General features: G+C 45.2%; 1 protein-coding gene across 1 annotated transcript in view; it reads left to right on the plus strand.

Annotated features, from left to right (window-relative positions):
• Window positions 1-15,395, plus strand: part of Tenm2 (teneurin transmembrane protein 2) — a 922,633-nt gene that overhangs the window by 795,112 nt on the left and 112,126 nt on the right. The window lies entirely within an intron of this gene.

The raw sequence follows: 15,395 nt of genomic DNA on the forward strand, positions 1-15,395 counted from the left end.
ACCTGCCTTGATGCTAATACTAATATTTGCTAATACTAATACTAATACTTGATGCTAAGTAATGCCATTCCTTTGTCCATCCCTCAAAACTCATGCTCCAAAAATAATAATAATAATAATATCTTAATACTCTCCATAGCTTAAAGATTTGAGATCTGCGTCCTGATGGGTACTCAGTGCTGAGTAAATGAAGCTTTCATATCCTTGAAGTCCTGGCATTGGTGGCCAAGCGAGAGTGCGTGCGACACTCATTTCTAAGACACCTCCTCAGTCCCACAGCACACAGGTTCGGTCAACTTACCAGATATGGAAAGATAAGAACCACGAGGCCTATGAACAGTTTCCTTAGCTGTGTTTCAGCATGGCACATTCATGTTCCAAGACACAGGGACACAGCCCCAAGGAGAATAACTAGACTGTTGGCTCGTTCCAGTGCTGGCTGTAAGAGGCCCAGTGGGGGGAGAGGATGGAGGTTGACCCTGCCTTGCCCTGTCGAGTGCTTTTCCTAGTGAAGGCTTGAAGGAAAGCAGGCCTCAATATCATCTGAATGGCTTTTCTTGTGTAATCTAATTTTCCTGGGAGTGAAGGCATTAATGAGAGGAAGGACTGAGTCGCCCTTTTATCCGTGGTTGCAAATGGGCCGAGCACTCAGCCGCGCGGGCTGTGAGCTGTAAATGTGTATTAACACTGACACACATCGATGTATTATTAATCCTAAAAACCATGTGTGCTCTGACTGCACATCCAGTTACTGGCCTTTCAGACCCAAGTACCCAGCCATTTAAGGACTCTCCACTCTGAATCCATTTGCAGACGCATGTCCATTGTGCATCATGGATCTGTAATGGAGTGTGCATTTAGCTGTTTAAAAGGCTCCCGGTGTGTGTGTTTTGCATCCGCCACCTGTGCTGTGGCTGGGTACACCCCCCCCCACACCAAGTGTGCATTAGCCATAGTATATAATTGATCCTTGTGAAACAATTATTGAGAGGCTGCCAAGAGGAGTTATTCCTTCCTACCCAATGTCCATTCCTGAAATCGGCTTTTGAACTTGTATGCATATTTTAACTGTTTATGTATATGATGGGTAAAATGGAGGAGGTTAAAGACTGAAATTGCCTTGCACCGGATCCCTCATTTATTGTAGGCAAAGCTGGTTTAAGGGCATGAGAAGCAAGTACTCGCCTCTCTGTCCTAAAGGTGCAGCCCCCCCCCCCCCCGCCTCTGTGTTTTTTAAGTGGCTGCTGGTCGAGTTACTTTGTAGTGACCATGGATTTGCCCTTCTGATTCTAAGCCCTTCTCTCCCAAACTTTGATCTTCAATGTACCTATCTATTGCTTTTTGCCATCAGTATTTTTAATAACTTACTTTTAAATCACTCCATTATGTATATATAGATATTTAAAAAAAATGCCAAAAGCAAAAATTGAGAAAAGACTAGCATTGGTTGTTGTGAATATGAAATGTGAATACCCCTTTAAAAATAACCAGAGACTTGTGTGGTGGTAGCAGTGGACGCCTTTAATCCCAGCACTTGGGAGGCAGAGGCAGGTGGATCCCTGAATTCAAGGCTAGCCTGGTATAGAGATCAAGTTCCAGGACAGCACCACGGGTACACAAAGAAACCCTGTCTCAAAAAAACAAGTATGCATATGTGATATATATATATATTAAATAAAAATAACTAATATCTTTTCTACCACAATGAATATCTAAACCATCTTCTAATCCTTTATGACTTACCAAGAATCCAGCAGTGAGGGCTGGAGCTTGTATCACAGAGCATTCATGAGATGTGTGGTCCATCCCCAGTACTGCAAAACACACCAAAACAAAAGAACAAGAATCCAACAGTAGACCTGAATGTCCATGCACAGCTGAGGTTCTTAGGGAAATCCAAGTTTAAGTACCTTGTCCCATAGGCTCTGGCTCCCAAGGCTGACAGAACACCCCAAGTGTGCCTATGTGAAAATAGATTCACAAACAGGCTTCAGCTGCCTGGACAGCTTCCAGCAGGGAAGGTCTAATCCCAGGACCTGGTGCTTATCTGATGCTGCAGCCCGCTCTCCCGCTACCCTCACACACTAAGTATGTAAGGGATGCTGTGCGAATATGCAAATTATTGAATGCATACTATCTCATGTGTCCACATATCAACCATGAGACCTGAGTAATATTTTAACTACTGTACTGCCATGCCAAATTTGTTAATGTTTTTACATCAAAGTCACCTTAGGAGCTGATGAAGATGGCTCAGTGGGTAGAGGTATTTGACAAGGAAACTGACAACCTGAGTTAAATCCCAACAGACTGACACAGTAAAGTGAGAGAGCTGAGTCCTAAAACTTATATCCAGATCTCCCTACATGTACGTGTACACACACACACACACACACACACACGTAAATAATATTTTAGATGTTTTTTATGTAACTTTGGATAAGAAGACAAGTTACCAAAATAGGAGAATTTCTATAGAGTCCCCCCAAGTCTCTTATAAGGTCAACATTTTAAATTTAAGTTTAAAAGCCATGCAATAATTTTAACTAATTTATAGACTTCCCCCATTACCATTTTTGCCTTTCAGATCCGGCTCAGGATCACATACTTTGTTTCATTATCGGGACTCCTGAATCCAGTGGTTCTCAACCTGTGGGTCTCAGCCCCTTTGGGGGCAGGATGGGGGCCTCATCAACCAGAAATCTTGCATAGCAGATATTTATATTGTGGTTCATAACAGTAGCAAAATTACAGTTAGGAAGTAGCAATGAAATAATTTTATGGTCATGGGTCACTACAACATGAGGAACTGTATTAAAGAGTCGTAGCAGGGCTGGAGTGATGGCTCAGTGGTTAAGAGCAGTGGCTGCTCTTCCATAGGTCCTAAGTTCAAGTCCCAGCAACTACATGGTGTCCCATCTATAATGGGATCTGATGGGCTCTTCTGGCAGGCAGGTTTATATGCAGATAGAACACTCATACATTAAATCAATCAATCAATCAATCTTTTTCAAAAAGCTAGCTGAAGGTATAGTTTTTTTTTAAAAAAAAGAGTCATAGCCTTAGGAAGATTGAGAAACACTGCCTTGATCCTTCTGTGATATATCCCATAATAGTTCTTTACTCTTCATGTATTTCATGGCCTTGACCCTTCTGGACAGCATTGCTTGACCAATTTGTATATATCTCTCAGTTTGGTCTTGCTTGGTATATTTCATTAGAATGCAGTTTTGCATTTTAGATACTATTTGTCCTGGGTGTGTGTGTGTGTGTGTGTGTGTGTGTGTGTGTGTGTGTGTGTGTGTGTGTGTGTGTGACAGAACTCAGTGTGTCATATCAAAGATGAATGAAGCTGTGTGTGTGTGTGTGTGTGTGACAGAACTCAGTATGTCATATCAAAGATGAATGAAACTCCCATTCAAATATGAAGAAGTGTTAAATGTGGTTGTATGAATGTGCACATGCCTGCCTTTCTCTCTCTCTCTCCATTTCTCACAGGCAAAATGGGTTAAAGGCCCAACTCCACTGATATTGAACAAGTCCCATTCACAAACAATTTCTGAGCCCAAGAAACTCTAGTGTTAGCAGGGAGTAGCCTGGGGCTGATAGAGGAAGGTCACAGGACTAACACGGGCAACTGGTCCTCAGCATCCTGCTGCCCGCAGCAACATGGTCCATCTCCAGGCTGTGGCCTTCCATCACTTTCCTTCTTTCTAGATTAAAACACTGCAGATACCCTGAGCACAAGGTCCCCCCTCATCAGGAATTCACACCACCTTTGTTCTTGCTCTGACAGATGTACCCTGGATGCCTTGGGTTCTGCCAGTCAGCACAGGCAACCAGCAAACTTGGGCCCTCCTGCCAGGGGGAGAATTTGCCACATTAGCAGGCACAATTCCCATCACATCCAAGCGACCTGGTATGTGTCCAAGTGACAAAAATACACATTTACTATCTTGACCTCACACTGTGTGCTCCATACCCCTAGATATGCAGCACAGGCAGCCCTTCTTTATCGTCTGATAATCCTGTCAGTCTGCTTCAGATGTCAGAAGCCATCCTTCCCCCAGAGTGTGGAGACCATCAGGACACGTGCAGAGCACTCATTCTGCACCCACTGCTGTCCTGGGGCTCCCAGGGGCACTGAGGTCAAAATAGACCTGATCCTCACCAGGAAGGAACACTGGCTGCTTCTTCCATGACACTCCAGTTCTCAGCTGAGGGAACCTAACCATGCAAATGCCTATTACATGCTGCATCAAGAGCCAGAAACACGAGGTGTGCAAAGCAGCCCTGGGTCCGGCTTCCAGAAGCACATAGAAAGCAAGTGGTTCTTGTAGTACATTGCGATGAAAATGCTAAGTGTCCAGATGTTACTACGGAGGAGGTCAGGAAGTCTATGAAGCACAGAAGGGATATGTTGTAAGCAGGGGAGTCTCTCAGGATCCCGCCACACAGCCTGGAAATCACACTAGACAGGAAGATGAATGTTAAAGATTGATCATAACCAGCAGGGCCTAGAGAGGGAGACATGCAGGCCACACCACCCAGAGGCCACATGGAAAGTAGCCATGGAAGTGAGATCAAACAGGTGGGAAAGTTGAACCCTGATCAAATGCCTTTCCTGGGAATCGGGGCAGTGTGCCATAGCAGAAGGTGTGGGGGAGTTTCACAGATGTTTGAATGTTCCTAGGCCCCACCATCAAGAGAACAGATCAGGACCAGCTTGATCACGCTGGTATATCTGCTAACCTGGGCCAGGTGCTCACCGCCTGTTTGTAGGAATGTGGTACCTTCAAGAAGAGTTCCTAAAGTCGATTTTTTTTCCCCTTGTTGTTTTATGAGACAGTCTCATCTAGCCCAGGCTGACCCTGAACTCCCTTTATAGCCAAGGCAAGTCTCGAATTCCTAATCCTCCTGCCTCCACTTCCTAGCATGTTATAGGCTAAGATTATAAGCATGCACCACCATACCTGGTTTAAATTTTTTCTGATAGACAGTTTAGAGAGGACTTATGAAAGCAGCCAGTTAATAAAAGCAGTAAAAGAAAATCTCAAAGAAGCTCCAGTGAGGAAACTGCCGTGAAGGATAATATTCACCATGACACACACTAAGAAATCTGCTCAGAGTCTGGGTTTCAGGGAAACATCATTTATTCCCCATTCCATCCCTTCGTGCATCGGTCGAGTCTCTGGACTAGCTGTAACCCCACTTCTCATCCAAGTTATGATTCGCCCTCCAGCTTCCCGCCATCACTCCTCCTGTCCCTCGGCTCCCCTGTTGTTTTAAAACTGTTGGTCGTGGGCTAGCGGCTCTGAGTTATTATTCCTTCCTCCTCTTACTTTTATCACAAGGCCTTGTGGTGACTTCGCGCTTCCCAGACTCGCACGCAGAGCCTTTTCAGAAGTAAGCTGAGGCTGTTGCGCTCCCGGCTCCCGGCCGACGCTCTCCCGCTCCCCTAACGGCTTATTTGGGATGAACTGGAGGCTCCAACCCACAGTAGAATCGTAACAACCCTGAGCCATAGCTGTTAGGTAACATGACTTTAATGGCCATTAGAAACGACAGCTCCTGCTGCCACACAGCTGTCAATGGAGCCCGGGAAATGCCACAAGCGTGGGAATATATAAAGTTTCTTCTTCTCTAGGGGTGAGGCTTAGCTCCTACCCAGCTCTGAGAACTTTGAAAAGAGGGAACAAGGATCTTGCCCATTTCTCTCCTAACAAGAAAATGTACCTCCCCCCCCTCACCCTCAACCTGGTTCCTCTTGACCACATTCTAGTCCTTAAATCAGACTCTCCCCACGATCATCAACATCACCGTTGTCGTCATCACCACTGCCAATACTGACATTTATTTATTGACTCCTTACCATGTGCAGACCACTACTCTGAGAGACTACATTACTGTCACACTGGATCGGCAGCAGCCCTGTTGTATACACCTCAGAGATGAAGAAAATAGTTGACCCAAGAGGTTCAATAACTTCCTGTCATTACCCAGCGAGGAGTTACTCCTGAGATTTGAACCAACAGCTGGGCATAAACTCTTCCTAGTCAACAGACCGGCCATGAGACTGCCACAAAAGAAAGTATGTGTGATTAGTATGCAGGAAAGGACTGATTTTTAAACCTTGTGGGAGGTAAAGAAAAGCAACAAGTGTTTAAGGGCTTACTAAGAAGAAAAGGCAGAGCCAGAATCTCAAACCAAGGCCATTTGACTCCAGCCCTGGTGCCCTAGCCAAAGTCCCCAAGTGGCCAGGTGGGCTTCCTTGCCATCTTCCTACCCTTTGCCAGCTTCTCCACTCTATGTCTCTACCCTGTCCTCAGGTCCCCTGCCCTGGTGTACCAGCCACCAGCCGTTCTACATTGCTTTCCTCTTCCTCAGCATCTCTGGAGCTCTCTCAGATCTCTACCCAGTTGTCGCTGCTCTTCTGGAATGGCCTCCAGTCATCTGTTCACCTATGTACAGTTATGCATCTTGAGGGAGGGGGGGGGCATATCATGAATGCAAGTTCCCAGGTTCATTCCAATGCCAGGCAGATGAGCTACGGGATGGTATGTTGGCGCTTCAGACTAAGCCTCTGAGGGCCCAGAAGGTACTCAGGGACCACATTCTGATACCAAAGAACAAATATCTTAGAATGGTGCTCAAGGTCTGCCCCGATCTACGCTGCTTTTGCTCCATACAGCCCACAAGGGCCAACAGAAGAATGGCCACAGATTCCATAACTTACCCCATCAAAGTATAGCGTATGTTCATTCCTCTTTGCTCTTAGCTATCTGGGCTGGAGGAGACCCACCATCCCCAGCCTTTACTATTCAACTGATGGTCTTTTGTGGAAGTCAAGGTCACAGACTAGCACCCTCCAGAAACCCTCTCACAAATAACCCTGCTGCCACTCAGAGGTAGTTGGGGGTTGGAGCTCTGTTGTGCCCTGGCGTTCTGTCAGGAAAGGTGCTAGCTGGCTTCCTCTTGCCGTCCAAAAGCAGTAACCGTTGTCTGTGTCCCTGCCCTTAGTTTGGCACCCAGGATGTAATATGTATTTGTTAAGATGCCTGATGTCTTCAAGATGGGAGACAAGGCTAACCAAGTTAAAACATTGCTGGGCATGTGACCAATGTAAGTGCTGGAGGGCGCAGTGCTAATCCATCAGAGTAATCTGGGCCCGTGACAGCCAGTCAACACTGGCACAGGGGTGAGCTGAAGGAACACACACAGGCTCGGGGTAGATGATACAAAAGAAAGAACTACTCCCAGAAAAGAGATGCCAGTTCACAACCCGCATGTGTTCTCAGAATGGTGGAGTGGTGGGGGAAAAAAAGTGGAAGCTCTGGAGTTGAAATTGGCTTGGCTTGACTCTGTGCTTCCTTAGCTAACCGTGCCCGTTTTGGATGATCGTAAAGCTTCTCTGAGCCTCAGTCTTGTCTTCAATAGAATGGGTTTGGTTGTCTTGCTGGGAAGTGTGAACACGAGCTCATGCGAAGTGTGCAGAAGCGTGATGGCAGGCTGACATGCTCTAGAAAGGTTGACTTAACCTTCAGATCGAGCCTCTGATGCCAAGGAGAATAAGGTCACATGGCAACTGCAGATTTGAGGACATAATTCTAATGGCCAGAGATAAGTGTACTGTTAAGTAGACACCCCCGTTCCAGGCAGCCAGCACCGCCAGCAGCCCAGACGGGCTGACCCTGGGACTGGTTCTTTCCCCCATTATCTGCTTTCCTGTCTCCTCTGCTCCCCGAACATAAAGAACAAGCCCTCAGCCCCTTCCAGACAGTGGTGGAAGGGGGTTGTTTTCCCACTCCCACAGAAAACACCTCCTTCAGAGCATCCTTGGCAAAGAATCACTTTGCCTCTTACACAGCGGCCGCACTCCCTCATGAAAAGCACTCAGGTCCCGTCAACCCTACCCGGGGTTGCCTCTGCCACCCCTGACTGCAGATGAGCCCAGGTCACGCCTGCTGCCTCCAGAATGTTCCACAGCCTGTCTCAGTTTTAACAATCCAGCCCTTCCTCTCTCCCCGACCCCTCCCCTGGTCTGAAGAAACAACTGTACAAGGGTTTTTTGGCAGCTAGACCCAGGAGGAGGAGCTGGAAGCCCATGTACCCAGAAGGTGTTCTGCAGCAAGTGACTGAGCAGCTACACTGAGCAAAGTCCCGTTTAACAGAGTCGTACACGGATAACTGCTACCCCACAGCAAAGATGAACTATGTCCCTGGCACCACGCAGAGCGCTTCACATGAGTGATGTGATCTCATCTCTTCGCAATGAGCATTATCTTTATTTCACAGTTAAGGAAACTGGATCTTAGGAAAAGGAGACAGGGGTGTTTGGAAGGTTTATTTGTCTTTTCTTCTTCTTCTTCTTCTTCTTCTTCTTCTTCTTCTTCTTCTTCTTCTTCTTCTTCTTCTTCGTCTTCTTCTTCTTCTTCTTCTTCTTCTTCTTCTTCTTCTTCTTCTTCTTCTTCTTCTTCTTCTTCTCCTTCTCCTTCTCCTTCTCCTTCTCCTTCTCCTTCTCCTTCTCCTTCTCCTTCTCCTTCTCCTTCTCCTTCTCCTTCTCCTTCTCCTTCTCCTTCTCCTTCTCCTCCTTCTCCTTCTCCTTCTCCTTCTCCTTCTCCTTCTCCTTCTCCTTCTCCTTCTTCTTCTTCTCTTTTGTGAGACAAGGTCTCAGGGTCTCACTCTATAGCCCAAGATGGCCTAGAACTTACTCTGTAGTCAGATTTCAAATTTGTGGCAATCCTCCTGCCTCAGCCTCCCAAGTGCTAAGACATCAGGCACTCACCGCTGTGCCCTGTCCCAGGAGGTATTTTATAAATACCCTCTGCTCCTTGATTACTGGTCCCTGCATTTGGTACCTTTTTAAATCCTCTCAATGCACCATCTGTTGGACTCCAGTCACACTTTCTAATTCAGTAAGCCTGAGAGCATGCTTGGTTCCCAGAGTCTTCAGTCAGAGTCCAGGCCTTCCGGCAGGTGACTTATTAACATCCAAGTCTGAGTATGAATCTGGATCATGCTGCCCTGGAACTCTGCTGAGACTGCCCAGTGAGACCAAGCCCCCAGGTTACTTTGCTTTTGAAACAAATAGGCAGTCTCTTATTTTTCTCTTCCTAAATCACTTGGCTAATCGCTGAAGAGTCCTGGCAGAGGGTGCTTAATCCTGGGGAGATGAATGAAGCCCCCGGATTAGGGGAAACCCCATAGTTTCAGAAACACTTACACAGGAAACAACCCAGTCTCTAGAAAGAACTGTAGGCTGGAATAGGGGACCGATACTCTACCCTGTGACTAGTTGAAACAGTTTTCCCCTAATGAAAATAATAGTAATAAAATAATACCTATTGATTTCTTACCATGAGCCAGGTCCTACAGCATTATTTCATTTTCTTTCAATTTCCACAAGAACTTCCTATAAAGGTTAAAAAAAAAAAAAAAAAAAAAAAAAAAAAAAACTACTGTAAATGTCTGCCCACACAGCTAGGGGGAAAAGACAACAGGAAACTTGGTTTAGTTTACCACCTCTCTATGGGGGAGGCAGGTAGAGAGACAGAGGTGAGCTCAGCAGCCCATTGTACCAGGGGGACACTCCCATGCCTGTGACAGCAGGGCAGGGTGAAGCTGCAAATGTATCTCAATGCTTCAACCCTGACAAAAGCATAAGCAACTTCTCTGTACTCACACAGCAGAGGCGATTGATATATATGCCAAAGAACTTAAATATTCATATGTAACCAGTGTTGTTGCTACACACGCACACACACCCCTCAGACTTTTTTTTTTTAAAGGCAGCTTAAGTACTTATCGATTGAGAACTTTTAACTCTCAAAATGGAGGCGTCTCCATATCTCTACAGGTATTTTAAATGAATTGAATTAATCATAGGCTTAAAAGTCTCTTGCGATCTTCGTTAACTTCCCTGGGTTTAATTAAAACATCTGTGCACTTTTAATTTATTGATTCATCCGACTCATATGTCATGTTTTTAACACACCCCAGCATGCTTTGCATCATTTTTAACCCGATTTCCACTTAACGAAAGCAATTAAATTCACCCCGGATTAATTAAAGCATCCATACTTTCATGCTTAAGTCAGCGTGCGCTGCTGTCCCCACATGGCTCCTGAATGTCAGAGATCTGACACACCTGATGAGTTTTTTGTCCTTCTGGTAATTCTTCCCTGAGTCGCTTTCTTGCTTAAATGTGCCATTTGACAGACCGGGGAATGAGGAAGTTGGTTCTTCAGAAGCTGCCCCACCCCCATCTCTGGAGCCAGGGGCTCTGCCCCTATCTGCCAGAGGCACCTTCTGCCTTCCTCTCATTGAGAGTCCTGCTGCACACATGCATGTGCGCGCGCACACACACACACACACACACACACACACACACACACACACACGCGCTGAATGCCTGAAGAATCTAGGCGTTTTCTGTGCTTAGGTCAATAGGATGCTACCACATTGGCTGGGACCTGTGTTCCATGACCCAGCATTGTTCTTGTTCTGTCAGCTGGGACTCCCGCCCCTCAGCAACTGTACTCCCCAGAGCCCAGAGCCCCTGAGCCCAGGCTGTCAATGGCTCTGCAGTTTTACTTCCAGTCTGAGAAGCCTAGAATTACATCTCTGTAGTCTTAATTTTAAGTTTCTATGTAAGTGTTGCAGGATCTGAACACCCTTCATACCAGCAAGCTGTATTATTTCTGATGCCGTTTGCCGACTTTTCAATTTGTCTGTCGCTTTGTGTTGATTTATAGAGTTGCTTGTACATGTTGAACAGTAAATTTTATCCTGTAAAACACATTAAGATCTGTCTTCCCAATATTGCTTATGACCTGGTTTTTTTGTTTTAGACTGGTATCCACTGTCAAATAGAGAATTTAAATTTTATGCAATCAAATGTAATCACCTTTGCTTCCTGGTGTCTAGAAGGCATATTTTTCATATCTCCTGAAGAAAATAAGATTACTCTCCAATGCTTTCTAATACTTCAACTCTTTACATTGTATATAGAGTTGATTCTTTGGTACAGGGTACAATAAGGGACAATTTGGTTGTACGGCAAATGAAATGCCCTTATGGGAGTATTAAGTGAAATCTTCCTTTCCTAACAGCGTGGGTTTTTTTGTTTTGTTTTGTTTTGTTTTGTTTTTTTCCTTGAAAGAAAGTGGAGTGCGGGTTTTGGTATTGGGAGCCTTAGCTTGGCTTGGCTTCCATGACTCAAATGTTTATTGTCAAACACTCTGGTGGAGCAGGGCGGAGTGGAGTGGGGTGGGGTGAGCAGGGGAAGGGCAGAGTGGGGTGGGGTGGGGCATCCCCTCCTTTCCATCTTTTTCCCTGCCACAAAGCCTGTCTGTTAATGGTATTAGGTTACCTGTCCATAGTGGCTGATCTGTTTGGAGTGACTTGACAGTTTGCCTGAGGAGCTAGGGTGTAGTGTATTCTTCAGCCTCTTTTTCTAAAGGACCAGTTTCAAATGGGTTTGCAGCACCAGGTAGCTCACACCTGTAACCCCAGGTTTCAGGAAGCTTCAGTGGAAGGCTGCAATTTTGGGGCAAGCCTGAGCTACAGAGTAAATGCCAGGCTAACCTAGACCCTCTCTACGAAATAAATTAATTAATAAAATTTGTTTTAAACCGGCTTTCAAGTCACTTCTAAAAGTGCACTGTCTGAGATCACTTTGTCAGGACTGATCCAGCTCACGGTTGTCTTGTCAACGGTGACCATCTTGCCTCTCCGGTTTTATTAAATCGTCCACTCCTTCTGAGTATTCTCTCCACTGAAAGTGGCAGGTAGACGGGATTTGTTTTTCTTAAAACACCAATGAGTGGCTGGTCCTTTAACTGCCTACCAAGTAAATAACACTGATAATTCATCTCCCTTGCAGAGATGCTGGAAAGAGGAAACTCTGGCTTGATCATTAAAATGAGCTTTACACCGTTTAGGTGACTCTAAATTATGTCATTTTTGTGTCATCAGCCTGTTAACTTGTCAGTCGTTAGTGGCAGCGGTAATTTATTTTCCTTCTGCGGGAGGCTTAAGCTTCCATTTGCTCGATTTAGTAAAACAGGAATTGTCGATTTGTACACACATTTTAATTAATTTTAAATAGAAGCTTGCATGCATGATACTCTGCTCCCAGAAGCCAGTGGAATAAGGGAGAGCCCGAGGAAGACAGGAAGATAAGAAATCTCACATGTGGCTTCTGACCAGTCAGGACCACAAAGGAAGCTGACAAGTTCTTAACACTGGGGAGATCTGGCGCTCTTTTTGTTATGGGTATAGTATGTTTGTGTACATGTAAGTGTATGTGTGCGTGTGCTGTGTGGGCGTGTGTGTGTGTGGGTGTGTGTGCTGTGTGTGTACACAATGGCACCTGTGTAACAACTGTGCCATTTCTTTTATCACATCAGCCCCTCCACTAAGGTTGGGGATCCAGTTTGGAAGATCACGAGACCATCCACTACCTAGCAGGTGTCAGCTCCTACATTGACTCCTAGGTCAAGTTATTTCCCCTCCCCCTCCCAGCCACTCTGAGAAGGGGTTAAAGGGGATATTGAATACCCAAGAAGTTAAGTCACACCCTTTCCAAATCCCACAACTGACACCTGAAGACTAGCTGCTGAACCTGGGGCTTCCTGTCACCCGGCCCTTTGCCGTTTTCATTTCTACTCTGTGCTCTCTCTTGGTAGGGTGTGGAGTCCAAATAAATTTCCTTTCCAGTCTTAAAAAGTAATGATCATTATGTGATTACAGTCAATCAATCAATCAATAAATTGATCGGTAAATAAAATACAAGGAGGTTCCCAGTTTCCACTCCGCTTCTCCGGCGTGCACAATTCTGAGCCACACATTTATTTGAAGCCCTGGGATGAGTTGTGTCTGAGACTCAGTTATACATGGGGTGGTTCCTGGCTTTCCATGCTGCAAACCCAGTGACTGCAAGCAGGCTTTGTTCTTCATTCCAGTGGCAGTAAATCCCTTGAGTTTCATTCTTCCAATGAACTCTGAGTTAATGGCAGCACCAGCCAAGCCTCTGAGTGCCCCGCTTTCCAACATCAATGTCTTGCATTTCTACCCACACTCCCAGCAAGCTTGCATCAAACAAATTGAGAAAAGGGCTACATTTAGGAACACCGTGACCTGCCTCTTCTTCACTTTTTCCCTGAGTAATTTAAGTAGGTCATATTTTAAACTTGATTTCCCAAGCTCCTGATTTTATATTTAAAAAAAAAAAAACTAATTCTTATTTTCTAGACAATTCTATTTTTTTCCCACCACTTGGAGTTGGTGCAAAGGAAAGAGGAGAAAATAACCCTTCCTTTTGTCAACTAATAAAGACAGTAGTCAATTGTTTCCCTCCCCTACCTTGTGGGAGTAAGAGAGATGCCATGAAGCACCACTGGTGGCCATCTGAGGTCACCTTGTCATCCATCCACATAGCCCACGTAATATATAGTATGCAGATCGGCAACAGCCTTGGGTGGCTATCCATTGTATGGATGCATTTCTCACTGTTGCTTATTTCAGACCTGAGGGTGGAAGTGGGGGAGAGATGTGATGCATATCCTAGCCTTCCTTCTGGAGATCCTCCCATGTGACCCAGATCAGAAACGACAAGTAGGTCTTCTCTTGACCAAGCCGTCCTCCTTTCAGGTCTTAGCCTGGACATTGCAATGGTTTCCAGGTTCTTTTCTAAGCTCAGGAGAAGCTGCCAGGATTCAGTAATGATGTCTGCAGAGTTACAAAAGAGGGAATAATACTCTACTTGAATACATTTGCATCCCTGACCTTGACCTTAGCATGACTCCTAGGATGAACCAATGCGATGCAAGCTTAGTTTGTCTCCAAATCTCTCTCAAGACCTCAAGGAAATCACATTTGCAGTAGAGGAAAGATCCAAGTTCTTTCTTCTATTCTCTCCAGGACAATCAGTATCTCTAGTAACTATAGAATCCCCTGCTCAACATCCCAAGTGTAAAAACCATTCATCTTCTGTTTAGAAAGGTTCATCTGAATTCAGCATATATCTTTGATGTCATTTGAACTCATTTCTCCCTAGATACTCCATGAGGATAAGAATTTTAGAAATAATACCCCACAAGATTTTCAACAACTACCCTCTTATAAAGTATTTGGGAAGATAATATCTCATCAATCATATGCCAACTATTGAGATGTTTTATTTCAAACCAGTTTGAAATTGAGGGGAAAATTCACTATGTTTGCAACATGAGGTCCATTAGAGGCATTGTTCTTTCTCTGCCTTTCACAAGTACTCCTTAGTGCTTTCCCATAAATCCTTGGATAGCAAGAATGCAGAAGTTTTTACCCAAGCCAGTCAACAGTATAGAACTCAGCCCTGACAGGAAATCATCTTTGGTCGTAAGCACTGTGCCAGTTCTCTGAAAGCTCATGTGTCCCTGGAAAGCCAAACACTCACAGAGAGGCATCAATGACTGCCCCATGACCACAGGAACAAAAGAGTAAAGCAGTGGACTAAGAAGCAATCTGACAGAATCCTCATTCTGCCCTGGAATGTTGAGCTCCCCTAGTTTTGAACATATGCAACCTGGGCTTAAAATCACAGACACCACCAGGAGCCGCTGACATGCCTCCATGGGTCCTATCCGAATGTCTCTTCCTGAATGGTTTTCCATAAGAGGGCAGCCAGAGAAACAGTTTGTTTAGAAGCCGGGTTGGAAATACAGGTTTAGTGCAAATTATTGATGATGTGGGAAGTCTAGAGCCTGAAGGAGCCCTCCAAAATCCCCTTGTAAGCAAACTCTGAAAGTAAGAAGTAGTACCATGAAGGCTCCAAGGGGTACCCCAGGGAGTCCCCACAGACGTCTCAGCCTTTGTCCCAGAAGGGACAAGGGACAAGCTTGTTTTATCTTTGTAATTTAATTCATGTGTTCTTTGAAATAGATAATACTTACTTCTTCATGTATAGGTGGCAAGCTAAGGCAGAGAGAGCGAGAGAGAGAGAGAGAGAGAGAGAGAGAGAGAGATTCATTGGCTCAAATGTGTCCAGAACAGGAGTCAACTTATCTGTGGATAACATAATGAATAAAATACATCCAGACTTGCAGTTCCAGCAGCATCCTTAACAGTGTGGCTTTCTTAAGAGCAAATTTAAACTCTTATGGCTGTAGAGTTTGTTAACCTGGATTTCAGTTGGGCCCCTGCTTGTGAACCTTGTACCAATAGAGAGATAATACCACCAACCTGAGCTTCGAGTGCACGGTAGAATCCTGATCATAGCTGCCCCTCAAAGGGTTGTCAGTAAATGCAGAAAACATACTCTGCTAGACCTAACTGGGCTTGGGCAGGAGCCACCGACAGCAGTGGCTCTCTTTGGTGTTTTGTACTTGAAGGTGACACTGCACCTCTGTGGC

The sequence above is a fragment of the Apodemus sylvaticus genome, chromosome 10 (genome assembly GCF_947179515.1).
Source record: "Apodemus sylvaticus chromosome 10, mApoSyl1.1, whole genome shotgun sequence".
In the NCBI taxonomy this organism is placed as follows: Eukaryota; Metazoa; Chordata; class Mammalia; order Rodentia; family Muridae; genus Apodemus; species Apodemus sylvaticus.